The sequence below is a fragment of the Panthera uncia genome, assembly GCF_023721935.1.
Source record: "Panthera uncia isolate 11264 chromosome C1 unlocalized genomic scaffold, Puncia_PCG_1.0 HiC_scaffold_4, whole genome shotgun sequence".
Taxonomy (NCBI): domain Eukaryota; kingdom Metazoa; phylum Chordata; class Mammalia; order Carnivora; family Felidae; genus Panthera; species Panthera uncia.
In genome coordinates, this window is record NW_026057585.1 from 4,432,616 (window position 1) to 4,454,237 (window position 21,622).

A 21,622-nucleotide genomic window follows, 5' to 3' on the forward strand; every position below is an offset into this window, starting at 1 on the left:
AATACATGTCTCTTTTGAAAAACCTTAAATCTAAACCTATTTAGGGGCACCTGGGTGGTTCAGTCAATTAAGCATCTGACTTCGGCTCAGGTCATGATCTTGTGGTTTGAGAGTTCGAGCCCCATGTCAGGCTCTGGGCTGACAGCTCAGAGCCTGGAGCCTGCTTCGGATTCTGTGTCTCCCTCTCTCTCTGCCCCTCCCCCGTTCATGCTCTGTCTCTCTTTCTCTCTCTCTTTCAAAAATAAATAAATATTTTTTAAAAATGTTTAAACCTATTTATTTATAAAAACCCTTCACATTCAGGTTCCTCGCCTCAGTCTCCTCTCCCAACCTCATCCCTATGGGAATTATTTATTTCCCTTCCCTCCCTTCCCTTATCATTGCAACTACCTTCTTAATCCAATACCAAGCCACTTAACTACATTATCTGTTAACACTTCAAGGGCCCCAGTAAAGTGAGAGACCAGTGGGTTTAACCACTCCTCCTCCCTTCCGATCAGGACCTCTGTGGGGAATACGCTAGAACCCCTTCATCCGCTAGCTAATGTCCGCATGTACTTCCCACCAAGTGCCCCCACCTCTTCCAATACCCCCACTCCAGTTTTGGTAACTAAGGCTTTTTAAGAAGTCTTTTCCCTCCTAACTGCTAGAGCACAAGGCCTGTCTCTCAGTTTTGTTGCCATTTTAAGTCTTTGGGATTTGGGACACATGTCCCTTTCAAACCTCAGTTTATGGAATGAGGGTCTTCAGTTAAACTCAAGTGCTCAGAGCATCTGGTTAGATATGAGTAAGTGAAGTGGCCTGATGTAAAGCAAGTTGGACTGGGAAACTCGTCAAATGAATTTCTCTCAAACAGAGAGGGTCCACTGGTCTTTGCCCACGGAGGCCAGTAGGCAACCCTGGAATGAACAATCCCTTCCAACTCCAACATTCTCTTTTTGTATTTCTACCTGGATCATATAGTTCCCTGAGTCAGGGGTCGTCTCTAATGTCACCAGGAACTTAACAAAAGTCAACAGTGGGGATAAAATATAGAACACGCATGATGATGAAGGCTCAGATATGTGTCCTACTTGAAGACTGTCATTCTGGGCTATGTTGCAACCAAGAAACAGCGCAGACGTAGCAACAGGTTGTAAAAGTACAAGTTTATGAGCAACACCGAAGTCTTGCCCTGTAGCTCAGTGGCCCCGGGAAGGCAGCTGGAGAGGCAGGTTCAGGGACAAAGCTGGGGCAGAGAGGAATGTGCAGGAGGAAGCCTTGATTTTGTACTATTACCTACAAGTTAAGCCCTTTTAAGATTCTAGAATAAAGTACCATCCATAGTACATACACAGGAAGTAGTAAATACCTGATTAAGTCATCACACCTACTCTATTTTTTTATTTTCAATTACTTTTAATGTTTATTTATTTTTGAGAGGCAGAGTGTGAGCAGGGGATGGGCAGAGAGAGAGGGAGACAGAATCTGAAGCAGGCTCCAGGCTCTGAGCTGTCAGTACAGAGCCTGACGTGGGGCTTGAATCTACAGACTGTGTGATCATGACCTGAGCCGAAGTCAGACGCTCAACCAACTGAGTCACCCAGGCGCCCCATCACATCTACTTTAAAACTATGGTATTTTTGCTCTCCGCGCCCCCCCCCCAAAATTCTTGAGGATGTAATTAAAACCATGAAGTTTCTCTATGAAAATTTCTTAGAAAAGATGGCTGAGCAAACACTAGGCCTCCTCCTGAGAGAGGTTTATGTAGGTGGTTTCCTATATAAAACCCACCATTAATTGGATACTTACTAAATGCCAAACATAATGCTGATTTACATACATCTCATTTAATCCTCAAACACATAACACCTGACAGATAGAGTCTCGGAGATGGTGAGCAATCTGCCCTTGACCATAAGTGCCAGAGCTAAGATTCAAACATAGGAATGTCTGACTCGGAAGTCCACGCTTCCAAACCCTGTGCTGCAGATTAAGCGCATTCACTACTCCTTTTCTGTAGTGACAGAGTCCGCAGTCCGGTCTTCAGGGCCCGGCCACCGAGCACAGAGGAATAGTGCACCAGAGTTCCACCATCATTTGTTCAGAGTGGCCAGGATCTACTCCTGGTAATGCCATTGCTCAAGTAAAGCTGCATGGGTGGTGACAGGCAGGAGGGACAGGAGTGGCCAGAATAGTTTCTTACAGTGCAACCACACTCAGGGATCAAGACATCATACGTGGGCGGGCATGTCTGGCTGCGTTATTTTTAACAGGCAGAAGTCCGAGTGACAGATGAGACAGAATATGTAGATAAGAGTAGTTTATGCTGTTTCCTGCTTTGACCCACCTAAAATATCAAAAAAGAATAAAAAATAATTCTGGTTTGGGGTGACTGGGTGGCTCATTCGGGGAAGTGTCCGACTCCAGCCCAGGTCATGATCTCGTGGTTTGTGAGTTCGAGCCCTGCATCAGGCTCTGTGCTGACAGCTCGGAGCCTGGAGCCTGCTTCGAGTTCTATTTCTCCCTCTCTCTGCCCCTCCTCTGCTCATTCTCTCTCTCTCAAAAATAAGTAAACATTAAAAAAAATTAAAAAAAATAATTCTGGTTAAAAAGTGGGTGAACATAAGCCTTATAAAGAAAAAGTTTCAGGTATAACTTAGAATATTATTGACGTCATAGCACATGAATATACCAAGCCTATAATAGGAATATCCCAAGCATTTCTCAATACTTAAAAAGAAGAGCCTTTTTGCTAAATACTAAAAAAACAAATAGGTATTTTCATAACTAAGCTTGATATACATGGTTTTTCATCTTAAAGTAAGATACTATTTTGAGAACAAAAAATTCTTCAATGCCATGTTAGTATCTGCACGTGTAATGATAAGGAAATTTTCAGGTGTCAGAAATTGAACACTATCTATATTTAGAATCCTCAAATCAATTCCACCAACTTTTTCATATTCTAAGTTTAGAAAAATTGTTTAGGGTAACAACAAGAACAAAAGAATATATGTATCAATATTAGGTAAAAGATTCAGCAAGTCTAGAGTAGGTCCTCAGCATATGTGTGTTAATAAACTCCATAAGTAACTGCTATCGACCTCGAATAACTGAAGTTACGACGAAGAGCATTGTCTAATATCAGGCAAAGTAACACCAAGACTGATAGATAGCAACATACCATAGATAGTAAAGTGCACTGACCAATTGCTAGCAGCTTCTCATAGAAATATTTATAGTAATGGGGCACCTGGGTGGCTCAGTCGGTTAAGTGGCCGACTTCGGCTCAGGTCATGATCTCGCGGTCTGTGGGCTCGAGCCCTGCGTCGGTCTCCCTGCTGACAGCTCAGAGCCTGGAGCCTGTTTCAGATTCTGTGTCTCCCTCTCTCTGACCCTCCCCCGTTCATGCTCTGTCTCTCTCTGTCTCAAAAATAAATAAACGTTAAAAAAAAATAATAATAAATAAATAAACGTTAAAAAATTAAAAAAAAAATATTTATAGTAATAACATTGAACTCATACCAGTGTGGTGTAGACAAGGCTAAGTGTCTCTTCTGATTTGACAATTCTACCAGTGCAGACTTGTCGACAATAATGCATCAAAGAAATAGTTGTTTCTAACAGTTTTTTTTTTTACAAAGTAAAAGAACAAATCTTTGTGCTTTTCCAGGGAATCTCCAGGAAACCTCCAAGTTAGTGTTAGATGCAAAAGATATCCAGAAAAGATTGAAGTTTTAGTTTGAATTTAGAATTTGATCTTAGGGAGGCAGAAATCAAGTTGTTGGGAGATTTGAACATTTACATTAGAAACAATACTTGGCTGTTCATTTCAAAGTGATAATAAAACTCTAAGAGAGAGAGAGAGAGAGGGAGAAAGAGGGGATGGGAAGAAGTTAAACATTTCCTACATTCCAAATTGAAGTATTACAAACCAAAGCAAATAAAATTCATTTACAATTTTGTCTTTCAATAGACTCTTTCCTATTTGTGAACAAACTGATACTTTAAGACCATCTCAGGGGGTTCATGAGGTTAAAATTAAATTTATAACATTGCTAAGATATTATTAACATGCCACGCATTCATTGCCACTATCTTCGAATGAATCGATAAGTAAGTGTTTTAAAATTTGTTTCTGTTTTCAATATGGTAAATATCAATAATTATAATCCACAAGTAAAGCTCCTTGGGACCCTCAATAACCTTCAGGAGCACAGAGGGATTTAGAGATAAACCAATTAGTCCTGTAGGACAATACTCACCTTTTCCTTGACAAATAGAAGCACATACACACAGTGGTATTTCTCTGAAACTATTGCTCCTAAATAGAGCCTTATCACATATATTCGTTATAACTTTTTTTTAGATTTTATTGTTTTAAATGTCTATTAATTTGTTTTCGAGGGGGGAGGGGCAGAGAGAGAGGGAGAGGGAGAATCCCCAAGCAGGTTCTTCACTGTCAGCACAGAGCCCAATGTGGGGCTCAATATCACCAACTGTGAGATCATGACCTGAGCCAAAATCAAGAGTTGGACACTTCACCGACTGAGTCACCCAGGTGCCCCATATTCACTATAACTTTTAACCAAAGTAACTTCTAATTTGCAGACAAAACTGGGGGGTGGGAGACAACTGGGGTTCCATACCAGCTTCTTTTCAAGTCCTGCAGAGCCCATCAATGCAACACATCTTTCTATGCCGTATTTTATACAACTTCTCAAAATAACAAAAATGAACACATTCATTAATAGACCAAAGGATATATAGTCTCCCTGTAGCAAAGAAGAAGCGAAATCATTTAAAGTTAAAATTACGCTTGGTAATTAGTGTTTCAGTATTTATCTTACTTGGAGACTATAGGTATTGTATAGCCATTAATTAATCCAACTTCATGTCAGTCCGAGGTTTTAAGTTACTTAAACATCTTGGAAATTACCTTCAAGTTGACATACTACAAAGCATAATGCTGAAATAAAATTTCATCAGAATAATAAGTCAATTTGTGAAAAACAAATTTATATTTTTCCTAACTGTGAACGTTAAGCAGAAGTATTGTTAGCTTATTTGGTCAGTGAATCTGCATAAGTTTGAGAAAAATATACCCACATAGAACAAAAATCCACACTTATACTCTACACTGATAGAGCAGTGAAGACTTAGCTGTTTTTATTAACTCAAAACTGTTAAACTAGCTAACTTGCCAAATTTACCAAAATTACATGAACTTGAATTCTTAAAACATTTTTGACTTAGTATCAATAAAAATGCTTTTTAAATCTAGCACACTGAAAACATTAGAGGTTCAATTTCCTTATTTTCTGGGAATTTTAGAAATATTCCATTTGTATAAGCACATATTTATCTCTATAAGCTAATCAGAATAAAGATCCTTTCATTTAAGGTAATTTATAACCCAATTTGTTAATATCAACCATAGGAAAATATTACACCCACACACAATGAGGTGTAAAGGTCTTTCTCATACATAGACATCCAGACTCAGAGAGAGGGAGCTTACCAGTTCAATTCTAGAATTTCAGCCATGAGTCAAGAGTAAACACAGATTTACAAAACCTTTGGTCCATAGAAGAGGTGATGTATATATATGGTACATATATGGTGTGGGTATGTGTGTGTGTGTGTGTGTGTGTATGTATGTGTATATGTGTGTGTGTGTGTGTGTATACACATATACATATGTGTATAGGAATATTACAAAGCCATAAAAAAGAATGAGATCATGCCATTTGTGACAACATGGATGGACCTAGAGGGTATTATGCTAAGTAAAATAAGTCAGAGGAAGATAAATACCCTATGATTTCACTCATATATGGAATCTGAAAAAAAGAAACAAATGAATAAACAAACAAAAAGCAGAATCAGACTTATAAATACAGAGAACAACCTGATGATTTCTGGGGGAAGTGGGGGTATGGGCAAAATGGGTGAAGGGGAGTGGGAGATACAGGCTTCCAATTATGGAATGAGTAAGTCACAGGAATAAAAGGCACAGCATAGGGAATATAGTCAATAACATTGCCACAGTGTTGTACGGTGACAGATGGATGGTAGCTATACTTGCAAGCATAGCATAGCATATCTGAAACTAATGTAACATTGCATGTCAACTCCCCTCAAATAAAAAGTATCTTTTTATATTAAATACATATAAACACCATATGTTTTCACTCTTATGTGGATCCTGAGAAACTTAACAGAAACCCATGGGGGAGGGGAAGGAAAAAAAAAAAAAAAAGAGGCTAGAGTGGGAGAGAGCCAAAGCATAAGAGACTCTTAAAAACTGAGAACAAACTGAGGGTTGATGGGGGGTGGGAGGGAGGCGAGGGTGGGTGATGGGTATTGAGGAGGGCACCTTTTGGGATGAGCACTGGGTGTTGTATGGAAACCAATTTGACAATAAATTTCATATATTGAAAAAAAATTGTTTACTCCTCAAAAAAAATAAATAAATACATATAAACATTAAAATAGGTATATGCTTTATGCTTGTAGCTCTTACAAAACCAAGAAAAATGACTCGTTAAGTACAAATGAAACTATATATCCAATAAACTTCAAATTCACATTAATGTGGTTTAACAGAGAATGCGGGTTTGCTGCCACGAAACTAGGCTTGCAAAAGGAGCCTAGGATGCTTTGTTCTAGTTCAGCTTCTTTCTGAGTTCAACAGTTACTTTGTGGCTCAAATGTTGCTTTGCTTTTCTCCATCCAAACTACAAGGCCTTCATTGTGTGAAAGCCCTAAGGCAACACTTGGCCTCTACTCCACACCCCGTTACAGGGGAAACCAGCCTGTGTTCCCTCCCATTAGCTGGTAATCAAAGCAACACAGCTTGGTGCCAATGAATTTTGCCATAAATGCAAATGCAGCAGGAAACTCTCAAGGCATTACTCTGAAAGTAATTAAGCATATTATACAGAAAATGATCATTTCCCCCCACGTTGTCATCAAAATGAAAATATACTTTAAAAAATTTTTTTTCTTTTTCTTTTTTTTTGAGAGAGAGACAGCGCAAGCAGGGGAGGGGCAGAGAGAGAGGGAGACACAGAATCCGAAGCAGGTTCCAGGCTCTGAGCTGTCAGCACAGAGCCCAACGTGGGGCTCAAACTCATAGACCGTGAGATTATGATCTGAGCCGAAGTTGGGCGCTCAACCGACTGAGCCACCCAGGCGCCCCTGAAAATATACTTTTTTAGAAGTTGTTCAGAGAACCAGCAAACTCCCTAAATGATTCCCATCAAACACAAGGGGCACACAGCTCTAGTTTGAGAGACACCTTTTGGTGTTTAGATTCCTAAGGCAAGTCTTTATATTCCCCCACCAGTCCAACGGTTCTCTTCCTTTGTGTAGGAAGACAAGGAAAAAGCATGAATTTTGTTGTCAAACACACTTGGATTCTAGTCCCAGGTGTGTCAATTAATAGCTGTGTGACCTTGAGCAGCTCACTCAACCTCTCTGAGGCTGTTTTCCCATCTGTAAAATGGAAAAAAAATTTTTTCTTTTTTAAAAGGATCATTGAGTAGATTTAATGAAATTGTTCGTCAAGGAAGGTATTAAATTGGGAGGACAGTGACGTATGTCCCTAAGACCCTGGCAGCAAATCTTCTAATTCAAGAAATAAGTTCCTTGAATGGCTATCCTAAGTATATTGCAACTGTAATTGCCTCAGGCAGCCGGTGTCCTGGGATCAGAACTTACCAGAAAAGTGTCAAGACTTGGTTAAAATGTGGGACCCAAAGAATTTAACAAAAATCCCCTACCCCTGGACAAGCAGAGCAAGACTAACTCATTTTGTGCTACACCCACCATCTCATGTATAACCCCCACATGACGTGCTTATTGCTTAAGACACTCCCCCACCCTAGTCAAGCCGCTGAGCACACCCTTACTGGAAACGGGCTCATATAGGAATACGAAACCCCTAACCGCCAAAGAATGTAAACCCCGCCTTTTGCCCGCCAAACTTGGGCGCCAATTCTGACCAGAATGATAGGCTAGTTCAAACAGTTACTATAGGGTAAATTGTAATTCAACTGGCCACCTGCGTGTGGACTGACATGACTATGCAACTTTCTGTGTGTGTTACAATCTCATTGGCCACTGGCCCCTATAAAACTGCTACTCCTCTTAACCTAGGGGTCTAAGTCCCTGCTCCCCTGTGTCGGGTATACTTGGGCCCAAGCTCGAGCTTGCAAATAAACCCTCATGCGTTTGCATCGGTATCGGCTCCTTGGTGGTCTCTCAGATTCGAAATCGGGGGCATTACAAAAGTTCCTGAGATTCAAGGTTGGCAAAGCCAGCACAGGGAGAGAGGTGGTTCATTTGCATAAGGAGTTCCAGAACAGGACTACTGTGTGGTGCTCTGGAGAATGTGCGTGGGCACCTGCCCCGGCCTGTGGCCAATTCTGTAAACCTTTGCAAGCAGTTCTCCAGCAGATACCTGTGTTACGCAGGAGCATGCTTACTGCCCAAGCCGGGATCAACCTACAGAAATGAGGGCTGACATGGGGACCTCTCCTTTCAGCTAGACGGGAATGCTGAGATCCTAGAAGACTCTTGCATATCACTCCCACTTGTACTCCCATCTCTAGGGAAGAGACATTTCGGCAGTGACCAGAAACGGTACCGAAATGCTAGATAAAGCAGGTATCAGAAAGCAAGAAAAAGAGAAGGCTGAGCTGGTCCCACTCCATAGCTGTAGGGAAGTCCTTGCAGAGTCCAACGGTCTTCGGAAATGTAGACAGCTGCCAAATAATGTTAAATTTCTCCCAAATTCCCAGAGAGCAGAGGAGAGAGTCTCGGTCCCAGGGCATTTTAGAGGATTGCTTGAATCTGTAAGTCAAGTTGCTGACATAGGCAGGATGAAGAAAAAACTTTAAGGATCATGTTACAACCCAACAGACTTTTGAAACAGACATGGAAAAAGGTCCTGTGAGACTTGACCTGGTCCTGACATTGGGAAAATCTGACTCTGCTGGATCAAGCCCTCCAAAAGGAATTAAAAAAATTTTTTTAACATTTATTTATTTTTGAAAGACAGAGATAGAGCACGAGTGGAGGAGCAGAGAGAGGGAGACACAGAATCTGAAGCAGGCTCCAGGCTCTGAGCTGTCAGCACAGAGCCCAACGCAGGGCTCAAACTCACGAACCACGAGATCATGACCTGGGCCAAAGGCAGATGCTTAACTGACTGAGCCACCGAAGCTCCCCATCCGTATACCTACTTTTGATGGAAACAATTCATAAAGAACAAGAAAGGTGACAAAACTGGCCGTTCTCAGATAACAAATCAAAGAGCAAAGTTGGACCCCCGGAGGCCAGAGGTCAGATCCCTGCCAGTAAGGAATGAGAGAAACAAGTCCCCATCTCTCACTGAAGGATTTCACAGAGAATGTAGCTGTTTCCTACTGCTGTATAAAGATGTACCATAAACTTGGTGGCTTAAAGCAACACATACTCAGAACTCAGAACTCCCACGGGGCTAGAGCCTCTGCACTGGCTTAGCTGGGAGCTCCTGCTCAGGGTCTCCTAAGCCTGCAATCCTGGAATCGATGAGGTTACACTCTCCTCTGGAGGCTTCCTATAGGGAAATCTGCTGCCAGACTCACACAGGATGTTGGCAGAGTTCATTTCCTTGCGGTTGCTGGATGGAGGGCCGTGTTTTCCTGTTGGCTATTGTCCAGAGGCAAGACCCACAACCTAGGGGCCACTACAATTTATTGACACGTGGCCCCCATCCGCAGCTCACACGCGGTACTCTGCTTCTCCAAAACCAACAGCAGAATCTCTCTCTAGACTCCTATAATGTGACATAAGCCCAGGAGTGACCAGCCCATCACTTCTGCCCTATTCCGTTGGCTGGAAGTAACACCTGGGTTCCATCCGCATTCAGCGGGGAGCAATTATACAAGGGGTGGGACTCACTGGGAGTCACCTCAGGGTGTGTCCTCCACATGCTGATAATTCATTGTGCGTATGCAGGTGTTCAGGGTACATGGGCGCATGTGAATGTTTCTCGGTCTATGTGCCCCCAGTCTCAGATGCCGAGGCACGGATTCACAAGGAACTAGTCTGTGTGGGAGATGGTGCAGGAAACCCCAGGGGAGTGGGGACCTGAGACAAGAAAAGGAGGCAGCTTTTAAAGGGTGTGCTAACAAATTACAAAGTGTGGGCGACCTGAGCTTTAATCTCTCCGGGGAACTCTGGAAGCCTGCCCACCACACATGCTTCGGACTCATCGTATGTGACGGCCAAGGGAGACTCCGGAAGCATTTATACACCTGCAGCAGGCACTGAAATGGAGGCCTGAGAAGACACGGGCAGAGCCCAGATTGCGACTTTACAATCCCAACATCACAGGTGTGATCCCCCCTGGAACTTGGCATCTCACTTCCCGGAGGGCAGGAAAGCAGAGAGAAGGAGGATGGGGAAAAGCTTCCACTATAAGTTAGCGGAAAACTCTCCCTTGGAGAGAGAATTCGTGAATCCCAAACCGTAAATATTTCAAACGCTTTTCCCAGGTGAGAATGTATTGGGACAGAGAACATCTTGTTCACACCTTGTTCACCATCTTGTTCCACAACTGGGGAAGAACCAGTGGAGGCCAGGAGGCCAGGCAGCGCCGTTCGTTGACACAGAAGCAGATGGAGTGAAGCCTATACCTTCCGGGAAGCCGTGCAAAACGAGGAAGGGCACGTGTTGGGAGCAGGAGCTGAAAAGATGCCTGAGCGTGAGCTGTGCAGCAGGGACATGGCTGGGAGCTGAGCGAGGGAGGACCCCTACCTGACCAAGCAGCCAAGGAGGGCCTTTGGGAAGACAGGAGGGTCTAAGAATATTTCTTTCACTTGGACGCACAGCAAAGGGAGCAGATCGGAAGTGCACACCTCGATGGACTTTCACACACGGAACACATCCATGGAACCGACACCCAGGTCAAGGACCCTAGGAGCTGCCCTCGCATCATTCCCAGCCATGACACCTCTCCCAAAGGGCAACCCGGCAGTCGGACTTTGAACAGCATGGATTCGTCTTGCTTGTTAAGTGTGCAGTCTCTACTCGCTCTGGTCTGGCCTCTTCCATTCAACACGGTATTTGTGAGGTCCTCCCTGTTGTCGCATGGTTGTGGATCACTCCTTCTCATGCTATATGGCATCCCATTCTGCACACAAAACATGTTTCATTTGTCCATTCTACTGGTGATGGACATTGGGGTAGTTTTTTTTATTACTTGAAAACCCTTTTCAATTGTATTTATTTATTTATCTTTATTGAGTTTTAGTTGGCATCTAACATTATGGACATTGGGATAGTTTTTATTTATTTATTTAGTATTTGAAGAACCTTGTACATTTTATTTATTTCTTTTTATTGAGTTTTAGTTGACATCTGGCATTATGTTAGTTTTGAGTGTACAGCATAGTGATTTGATATTTGTATATATTGTGAAATGATCACTTCTGTGAGTCTAGTTAACATCCACAAGTAGTTAACAAAATTTTTTATGTGTGATGACGACTTTGCCAATTTTTACCACCCACCCTTACCTCCCTGCCTCTTACAACCACTAATTTGTTCTCTGTCTCTACGAACTTGGTTTTTTGTTTTTGTTTTCATTTTCTTCTTTTTTTTTTTTATGTTTATTTTTGAGACAGAAAGACACAGTGTGAATGGTGGAGGGGCAGAGAGAGAAGGAGACACAGAGTCTAAAGCAGGCTCCAGGCTCTGAGCTGACAGCAGAGAGCCTGACGCAGGGCTCCAACCCACGAACCATGAGATCATGACCTGAGCTGAAGTCGGACGCTTGGCCGACTGAGCCACCCAGGAGCCCGTGTTTTTGTTTTTAGATTCTACGTGTAAATGTGATCATACAGTATTTATCTTTCTCTTATTTCACTTAGCATAATACTCTCAAGTTAAGATTTCATACTTTTCTTTACAATTGAGTAGTATTCCACTGTGTGTGTTTGCACACCTTTTCTTTATCCATTCATCTGTCGATGGACACTTAGGTTGTTTCCATATATTGGCTGTTGTAAACAATGCTGCAATGAATGGGGGGGGTATACATATCTTTTTGAGTTAGTGTTTTCATTTTCTTTGGATAAGTACCCGGAAGTAGAATTGCTGGATCATACAGTTATTCTGTTTTTAATTTTTTGAGGAATCTTCATACTGTTTTCCTTAGTGGCTGCCCCATTTTACATTCCCACCTACAGGGCACAAGAGTTCTCTTTTCTCCACATCCTCTCTAGTACTTGTTATTTCTTGTGGGTAATTTATTAATATAACTTTAGTTCATTTGTTGTATGGTGTACAATACAACCTTCTTCTCTGTCTCAACACGGAAGTCTTTCATCAATGATGTGTGACTTGAGGGTATTTTTTTTAATGTTTATGTATTTTTAAGAGAGGGAGAGACAGAGTGTGGGTGGGGAAGGGGCAGAGAGAGAGGGGGACACAGAATCCGAAGCAGGCTCCAGGCTCCGAGCTGTCAGCACAGAGCCCTATGCGGAGCTCGAGCTCACGAACCATGAGATCGTGACCTGAGCCGAAGTCAGATGCTTAACTGACTGAGCCACCCAGGGGCCCCTTTCCTGAACGTTTAGAAGGTAGCATGGTTCAGAGTAGCTTTTCTAACCTTGCAGAGCTCTCTCTTTTCTTATTTTCCTGCAGTGTTCCAAAATATGGCAGCTTGTTCTCTGAGATTTCCTGGCTCCGCGCCATTCCCCAATTTCTATCTCCACCTCTCTTCCTTTTCTTGCTGTTATCCTTCTCTTTCTCAGTTGTGATTCCACTCCCAGTATGCCACCAGTCCTGGGAAAGGGCTCTGGTTCTTCCCACTGTTCAGAGCTGGCTCCCACCTTGCAATTGTGGATTGTTCACCTGTCTTCCCAACTTTGTATCCATGTTGTTAGCATGTGGTAAGCCTTGATGGGAGTATTTACACCACAGAAATCAGTAAACAACACAAATGGAGTTTTTAAATAGTTAAACAGCACACCACTGATTATGTTCAGCTCTTCGAATTCACTCACTGGAATTGAGGTAGGCAAAACCACTCCTATTTTGAGCTATTTTGAGCTATTGCTCTCTAACTGGTTGGTCTGGCCCACTCTCCAGGGATTTCTCACTGGCTCTTTAGGAATTCTGTTCTCAGATTCCTCCAACAGGTCACTGCCACCCTCTGCTTCCTCAGATGCCACCTCAGGTTCTATGACTGTTGGTTTAATCTCATTTGCTTTTATGCTGGGGCCCATGGGGACACAATATCATTGAGTTCTATTGCAAATGTTCACGAGATTTTGGTTTTGACACATTGCTATCATCGAGGCTTTGTTGTTTCCTTTATAGAGCATAGGTAGAGTAGATTCAGCATAGTTCTTAAGGGCCCTGGGATTTTCAGAAGAGTAAATGAACATTGGTTTCAACTTCAAGTCACCAGCTGCATTAGCCTCTAACAAGAGAGTCAGCCTGTCCTTTGAAGCTTTGAAGCCAGGCATTGACTTCTGTCTAACTATGCAAGTTCTAGATGGCATCTTCTGATGTAGGCTGTTTATCTGCATTGAAAATCTGTTTTCAGTGTAACCACCTTCATTAATTATCTTAGCTGGATCTTCTGGATACCTTGGTGCAACTTCTACATCGGCACCTGCTGCTTCACCTTGTACTTGATGTTATGGAGATGACTTCTTTCCTTAAACCTCATGAACCAACCTCTGCGAGCTTCAAACTTTTCTTCTGTGGCTTCCTCGCCTCTCCCAGCCTTCACAGAATTGAAGAAGGTTAGGGCCCTGCTTTGGATTAGGTTTTGGCTTCAGGGAATGTTGTGGCTGGTTTGATCCTTCATCCAGACCATGAGAACTTTCCCCATATCAGTAATAAGACTGCTTCTCTTTCCTATCATTCAGAGTTTCACTGGAGTAGCACTTTTCATTTCCTTCAAGAACTTGTAAATGCAACTTACCTTTGGCTAAATTCCTTGGGACAAGAGGCCTAGCTTCCAGCCTGTCTCAGCTTTCAACATGCCTTCCTCATTAAGCAGAATTATTCTAGCTTTCTATTTAAAGGAAGAGATGTGATATGCTTTCTTTCACTTGAACACTTAGAAGGCATTGAGGGGTTATTGATTTCCTAGTTTTGAAGTTGTTGTGTCTCAGGAGGCCTGAGGAGAGGGAGAAAGATGGCAGAAGAGCCAGCCAGTCAGTGGAGCAGTCAGAACACATACATTTATAGATTACGTTCTCCATCTTAGATAGACATGGTTTGTGGTCCCACAAAACAATAACAGTAGTAACATCAAAGATCACTGATCACAGATCACCATAGCAAATATAATATTAATGAACTAGCTTGAAATCGTTCAAGAATTACCAAAGTGTTACATACAGGCACAAAGTGAGCAAATGCTGTTGGAAAAATGGTGCCCATGGACTTGCCCAGCACAGGGTTGCCACAGACCTTCAATTTATAAAAAAATGCAATATCTACAAAGTGCAATAAAACAAAGCACAGTAAAATGAGGTATGCCTGTATTTAACAATAAACTGCAGGCACCAGAATTTTAAGAGAAGTAGGAGTCTAAAGTCCTCAGCACCACCACTTGAGCAAAGCATTTCATTTTTTTCTAAGCCTGTTTATTCTGTTGAATGGCATTAATACTTGACTTTTCCTCTAGCTCCTACCTCCCCGTAAGTAAATACAGATTTCAAAAAAGAAAAGAAGAAAGTTTCCAATGGGCACAAGAGGAAATTTATTCTGCCTCTTATTCTGGGCTTGAAGGTCAGCCAAAAGCCAGACTAACCCAATACAGAGAAAATCCTTTTCCTCATCAAGTTAGAATCAAAGATGAGCCACAGGTATAATGATTGTGCTTTGATGTTCTAGATCTGGGAATTAGCGAAGTTACAGGCTGCCAAGTTCCCTCTTTCCCAGCCACTTGATTCTTAATTTGTTGTTAACCATTTTGTTGCCCTCGCTTTTGTATCTCCAACCACATTTTACCCATTCTCTCTCCAATGGTGGACACCCAAGTGATCTCCCACTCCTGACCTGAGTTCAGTTTGGGTTTTGTCCACAAAGTACCTCCTCTGTTAACTAATCTATCGTCCCCTAATTGGTTTGTGATGTAATATGTGTCATAAAAATGTCCGCGTATACATGAATCTTCAGCTGAGCCCTTTATTCTACCCCAGGGGTCTCTTCTTGCACCAAAACCACACTGATTTTATTACCAAGGGTTTGTATAACTGGAATATGTCTCCCTCATTATTTCTATTTTTCCAGTTTAACTTGGTTATTTCTGGATCTTTACGTATTCAGAAAAATATATCAAGTTTCCGAAAAATCCAACTGAAATTTTTATTGGGTTGCATTGAATTTGTGGATTAATTTGGGAAGAATAAATATCATTATAACATTAAGTTGTGCCATCTAAGAGCATAGAATGTTTCTCTATTTTTTCAAATGATCTTCTGTGCTATTTATTCAAGTCTAAAATTTTTTTTTTTCCCATAAAGGTCCTGTAGAGTCTTGGTTAAGTTAATTTCTAGACCTTATATTGTTTGTGTTGCTGTTGTTAATTAGATGTATTTTTTTCCATCATAGCTCCTAGTTGGTTAATGCTAATGTAGAGAAGCCCTGTTGATTTTTTAAATTGATGTTGTCTCCAACTTTGTTGAATCATTTTTTAGTTCACATATTTCATTGATTTTAGTTTTTTAACTAATCTACAAATAATTATTTACATCTTCTCTTTAGTCCTTCCAACTATTATTTCTTTCTCTTTTTTTAACAGCATTTGCCAGAATCTCTAGTACAGTGTGGTAAACAATAGTGGTCATCCTTGTCTTGTTCCTGCTCTTAAATTAATGTTTCTTCTTTAAGTATGTATATATGTATAGGCTTTTGGAATATAGCATTTTGAGGAGTTTTACTCAATTTGTCTGTGTATCTCCCATGTATACAGGCGGTATACTTGTTATTAAACTTATCTTTCTCTTGTTAATCTGTCTTTTATTACAAAGACTCTCAGCCAAGAACCTAGACAGGTAAAGGGAAAATCAATTTTCCTCCTCTACAATTTCTTATTAATTCCTTGTAATACAAAATCTTCCCCTCCCTTCTTAAGTACACAGGATGATTTTTTTTTAATTTTTAATGTTTATTTATTTATTTAATGTTTTATTTATTATTGAGAGAGAGACAGAGCATGAGCGAGGGAGGGGCAGAGAGAGAGAGAGGGACACATAATCTGAAGCAGACTCCAGGCTCTGAGCTGTCAACACAGAGCCCAACGTGGGGCTCCAACTCATGAGCCCTGAGATCATGACCTGAGCCGAACGAAGTCAGACGCTCGCTCAACTGACTGAGCTACCCAGGCGCCCCGATGTTTATTTATTTTTGAGAGAGAGGCACACACAAAGTGTGAGCAGGAGAGGAGTACAGAGAGGGAGGCACAGATTCTGAAGCAGGCTCCAGGCTCCGAGCTGTCAGCACAGAGCCTGACAGGGGGCTCGAACCCACGAACCGTGAGATCATGACCAGAGCTGAAGTCGGATGCTTGACCGACGGAGCCACCCAGGAACCCCTACAATATGATTATTTTAAGTTCTTGGTCTGTCTGTATCAAAAATTGTGTTTCAGATGATGCATCATTCAGTGTGCTGTCTTTTTTTTTTATAGTCCTCAGTGTCTCAGAGTAACAGCTGCTCTCTGGTTCTGTGTGTTGGGGAAGCCCTGAACGCCTGGCCCCAGTCCATGTTCTTCCAAGCATACTTCAAGTGAGAGGTGGGAATAAGCCCACAGCGAGAGCCCCAGACTCCACACAACCGCTGGTGGCCGTCCCTGTTTGCTGCCACTTCACCAGGAAACTCCCTTGACTCAAGTTGCACATTTAAACTGCTAGGAAACAATGGCACCAGGAGAACATATTGTCGGGCCACCAGTTTGGGGGGTTGAGAATGGAGGTTTGTTAGAATGATCATCAGAACATGACTGGTCACTCTGCAACTCTTTTCACAAACTGGGCAGCAGGGCAGGGCTTTTGCGATGCCCCTCCTCCCACCGCTGCCTCCAGCCATCCTTCACCCCAGGCTTCAGCCTGCTTCCAACCTCATCCCTGCCCCCATCCCTACCCCTCACTCCATCCGGGCATCCTTCAGACTCCTCAGGGATTGCTCACAGCTTTAAAAAAAAATTATTCTTCAGATTCTTGCTTTCCCGCATTTTGTTAGTGCTTTCTGGGTTGATTTGGGAAGAGGCATTCAACAACCTATGACAGTTTTTGCCACGTTGCCAAGCAGAAAAAGTTTTGACATAAAATGCCATGCAAATAGATATAAAACATGCTAATTATGACAAATGCATACTTGATAATGATCAACATTCTGAGAGCTCAAAAAAGGAAAAGCTTTCTTATACTAATTGGTTATTTTGTGACATATTGTTATTAACATAAAATGACTGTGAGAACATCATTTATTTTAAGCTGCTTAAATGTCTGTGAAGACAGAGGTTTGACACAAACACCAAAGGAGTGATGACAGATGATGTTAGGATTTGTTCATCGAGAATCATGGGCAACTGCACCGTTACTGCACTGTGTCTCCCTCACGCAAACACTGAATCTTCCTCACTTGAAACGACACACCATCTTGCTAGGTTTGCTCCCTTGATGATACAACAAAACGAGGTAACTCCTGGAATGATAAAACTCAAACAACAAAACCCCAGCGTTCAGTGTTTTTCTGAGAAACCTCATCAGTCTCCATGCCCTTTCCCCTACTTTTCGCAAGACCTCTCACCTAATTAGATAGGAATCTATGCCCACTAACTCCGAGCCCCAGTGCTCCTCCATCACAAAGCTCTGGAAGCTTTGGAATCAAAGTCTGAACTTCACTGCCAGCAATCGCAAAAGGCCAATCACCTGGCAAATAAGAGACTGGCTAACCAGTAACAAGTCACAAGCTCCTCCCTTGACAACAGAGCTTGTTGTTGTCGGCTCCTCCCTTTGACAACAGAACTCACATGTAGCTGCAGGGAGGGAGCCCTAGAATTGGAGGTATAGCACTGAATTCTATTCTTAGCCCTTCCATCAAACTGAGGATATGCCCACAAGCCAGGTCACTTCATCTCTCCAAGTATCAATGTCCAAATCAACTTTGTAGAACCTTTGTGAGTACAGATCACACATGAAAGCACTTGGGAACTGCCTGTTTAGCAGATACGGGTGTATTGCATCACTATTAGTGTGAAATAAACATGGTTAATTTCCCAAAACACAAAAGCATTTCTCTAGGTCTAGACTAGAAATAACTTGCCTAAAATCCTGAAAGCATCTTTTCTTTAGGTTGAGATATAAAGTGCAAGTCTACATGGGAGGGGGTCTACTTCAATTTATGAGTCACCAGGACCTGGGATACATGCACTTTCCACACATTTGTTGAAATGAGGACTGTGAGTTTCTGCAGTAAGAGAGGCAGATGTGGCTACTAGATGTGGGTAAATCTACCTGGGAATCTTGTTTATAATTTTGCTGTCCTAAGCCATCACTCTTGGCAGCATTACTAAAAGAACAAACATTGTTTTTGCAAGACTTTCCCCCCGGATGTCTAAACATTTTAATCCATAATGATCAATTTATCTGAGTCTTAATATTTATCTATCATGACACACACTTTTGACCAATCAACACTCAGCTGAAAAGCTACAGCCCAGGAGCTGAAAATCTCACAGCAAAAATAAAAATGTCTGTTTTCACTTAGGAAGTTTCCCCATCTGTGTATGAGATGTAATAATATTGTCAATCTCAGTTGTGAAAATTAAGTAAAACAATACAAAAGTACCTATCATAGTACCTGGTACACAGTGATTTCTTAGCACATGCTGCCTTAACCAACAGAAAATAATTCCACCCACCTGTATGTCCAACGCTTAGAATAGTGCTTTTTTTGTTGTGTGTACCAAATAAAGTTTATACCAGATTGACTGATTTTGGTCCTCCATGTTATTACAATTGTCAGTTATGTGTCCATAATCCTATGTGAATATTTGCATATTTTGGTCTTAGAGCCTAATGTTCCTATTTAGCTCCAAATATTTTCTTAGAGAAGTGACCTGGATCACTCCAACATTTAGAGGAAGAGCAGCAAGGAGGAGTGGGTGGCGATTTGGAGGAAAAACATGGGACGTCAGGTCCTATAAGGCAAATGAAAAGAGTATTTCTAGGAAGAGGGAGTGAGAAGCCTTGCTGTGTGCTCCTGAGAAGTCTATAAGCTGAAGGTTCAGGACCAACCATTGGATTTGGCAATAACGAAGTCATTGATGACCTTGACAAAAGGAACTTCAGTGGAATTCTGGGAACAAAAGCTTAAATGGATTGATTAAAGGTAGAATGAGAGTAAGGATGTGAAGCATTGAAAATAGACAATGGCTTTTGTTATAGAATAGAGCATAGATTTGGTGGCACACTCAGTAAGACATTTAGGGTCAAGATGGAGTTTTCAAAGATGGGATTATACACGTATAAGAAAGGGAAATTGATAGGGAGGAAGAGAGGGGACAACTGCAGGACCACAGTCCTCACATAGACCAAAAGTGATACAATCAATGATGAGTGGATACTTCAGCCTTAAGCCAGAGCAGGGACTGTCCCTCCAGATAGGAACAGTGGGAAGGCAGAGTATTGAGTATAAAGGCAGGAGATTGCTGACTTTGCTGATGGAAGTCAGGTAGTTCTCTTCTTATTGTTTCTATTTTCTTAGTGAAATAGGGGTCAAAGTAATCAACTGAGAATGAGCGGAGGATAGGGGTTGCATACAGAAGAGGAAGTGTGACTGGCTCTGTGGAGTAGGGGAGCCAATGGACTAGGAAAATGTAGTGGAATTGTGAGGCATGCTGGGAGCCCATCTGAGATGTGTGATTGTAAATGTAAAGCTAATGAGTCAGTACAATATTGAGTTTTTCTTCAGCCATAGTTAGCTGCTCAGATACAGGCATAGATTAGACCAAGCATGGGTTTCACCAAAGTCAATGGTTTGCTTGGCCAGTCTGACAGAGAGAGTACATGGCAAGGGGTGTGTGCAACAGACTCTTTATGGTGATGCACCACAGGTAATCTGAGCTGCAGAAAGAGAGAAAAGAGGTGATTTAGAGGTATGATAAATGGGAAAAAGATGGAGGAGCCAATGGTGGTCCCAGTGGGAGAAGAATGTGGGGGTTCTTTAAAAGTGAGCTGGGAAGATACGGTTTCTAATATGGTTATTAGAAATTAAGCTCCATGAAATTAAAATTTAGGACATAATACGGATGCTGTACTGATATGGTCAGGAGTATGAGTGCACAGCGGGAGGGCTAAAGGCATGTGGAGGACAATGTCATAGAAGTGGGAACTTAAGTGAAAAGTTGGAGTCGATTACCTAGGCTGACATCTTCATGAATGTTGAGAGAATTGATGTGGACAAGCAGGCAGTGATCCATGTGGTTCAATCCTCATGAACGAGGGGAGTGGAGCAAGATTGTCAGTTGACTTCAAGAAGGAAGGGTGTGGGCTTGAAGAAAGTGGGGCTTTTGAGAGGAGGGAGAGGAAAAATTCTCCGGAAGTATCAGTGCAGAGCCAAGAGGACATGTGCCTTATTCTGAGCACTGTGGTACCTAGAGTAACGGGGGCAGGGGGGTGGATATGACCGGGCTGGCAAAGAGCCCAACCACCATTTGAAAGCTGTAGGTTGAGACAGAGCAAGAAACAAAGGTCATTTTCAGAAGAGAAATTGGAAATAAAGAATTTTGATTGATGACAGAACTTTGCCAAAGGCTGAGTGTTGGGGCACGGGTGACAGAGTGAGCGGGGAGATCGGGTTAGGGCAGTAATGCACCAAGGTATATGGAAGCAAGAATCTAAACATGATGGAAGACCCAGGAGACTTAGACTTCTGGAAGGTCTCTGTTTGTAGGGAAATGAAGTCACCTCTGATTCCCCTAAAACAAGAACCACTCTGGCTCTTCTCCATGCCTTCCACAGAGTCGAGTTAGGGAAGTTTACTGAGTGAACCAGTGAATGAATGCGTGACCTTTGTAAAATACAGGGAAAGACTGGTGCCATGAGAGAGGGGTGGAGGGAACAATTCACTGGAAGGTCAGATGGCAGGAGCCTTTTTATGGAGAAGTAGAAGAGTAGAGTGGAAAGACCAGAATCGGGAGTCAAAAGGCACAGTTGAGTCCCTAATCTGTCACTTAGGTCTTGGGGAAAGTCGTGTCATCTGACTAAATATCACTGGCCTCATCTGTAAAGTGGGCTTTTCCTGGGGAGCCCCTTTGGGGGTCCCATACTTCTATGGCAACACCTCTTGAAGTTGACTTGAAAATTGTGTAGAGCTATACACATGCAAGAGTGATGATAAAGAGAGGAGAGGTAGAGCGGAGTCCACATCCGCTCTACTCCCAGCGCTTTGCCTGTGTGCCAACAACCACTCCCAACTACTATTATTCATCCTTTTGGTTTTGAAAGATGCCCCTCATTATGCATAACATATTAAAATAATAACTGCTAACTCCACAGAGAGCATTCTGGAACAGTAAGCAAGAATAGGTCAGATGAGAAGCCAGGGTCCAAGACAGG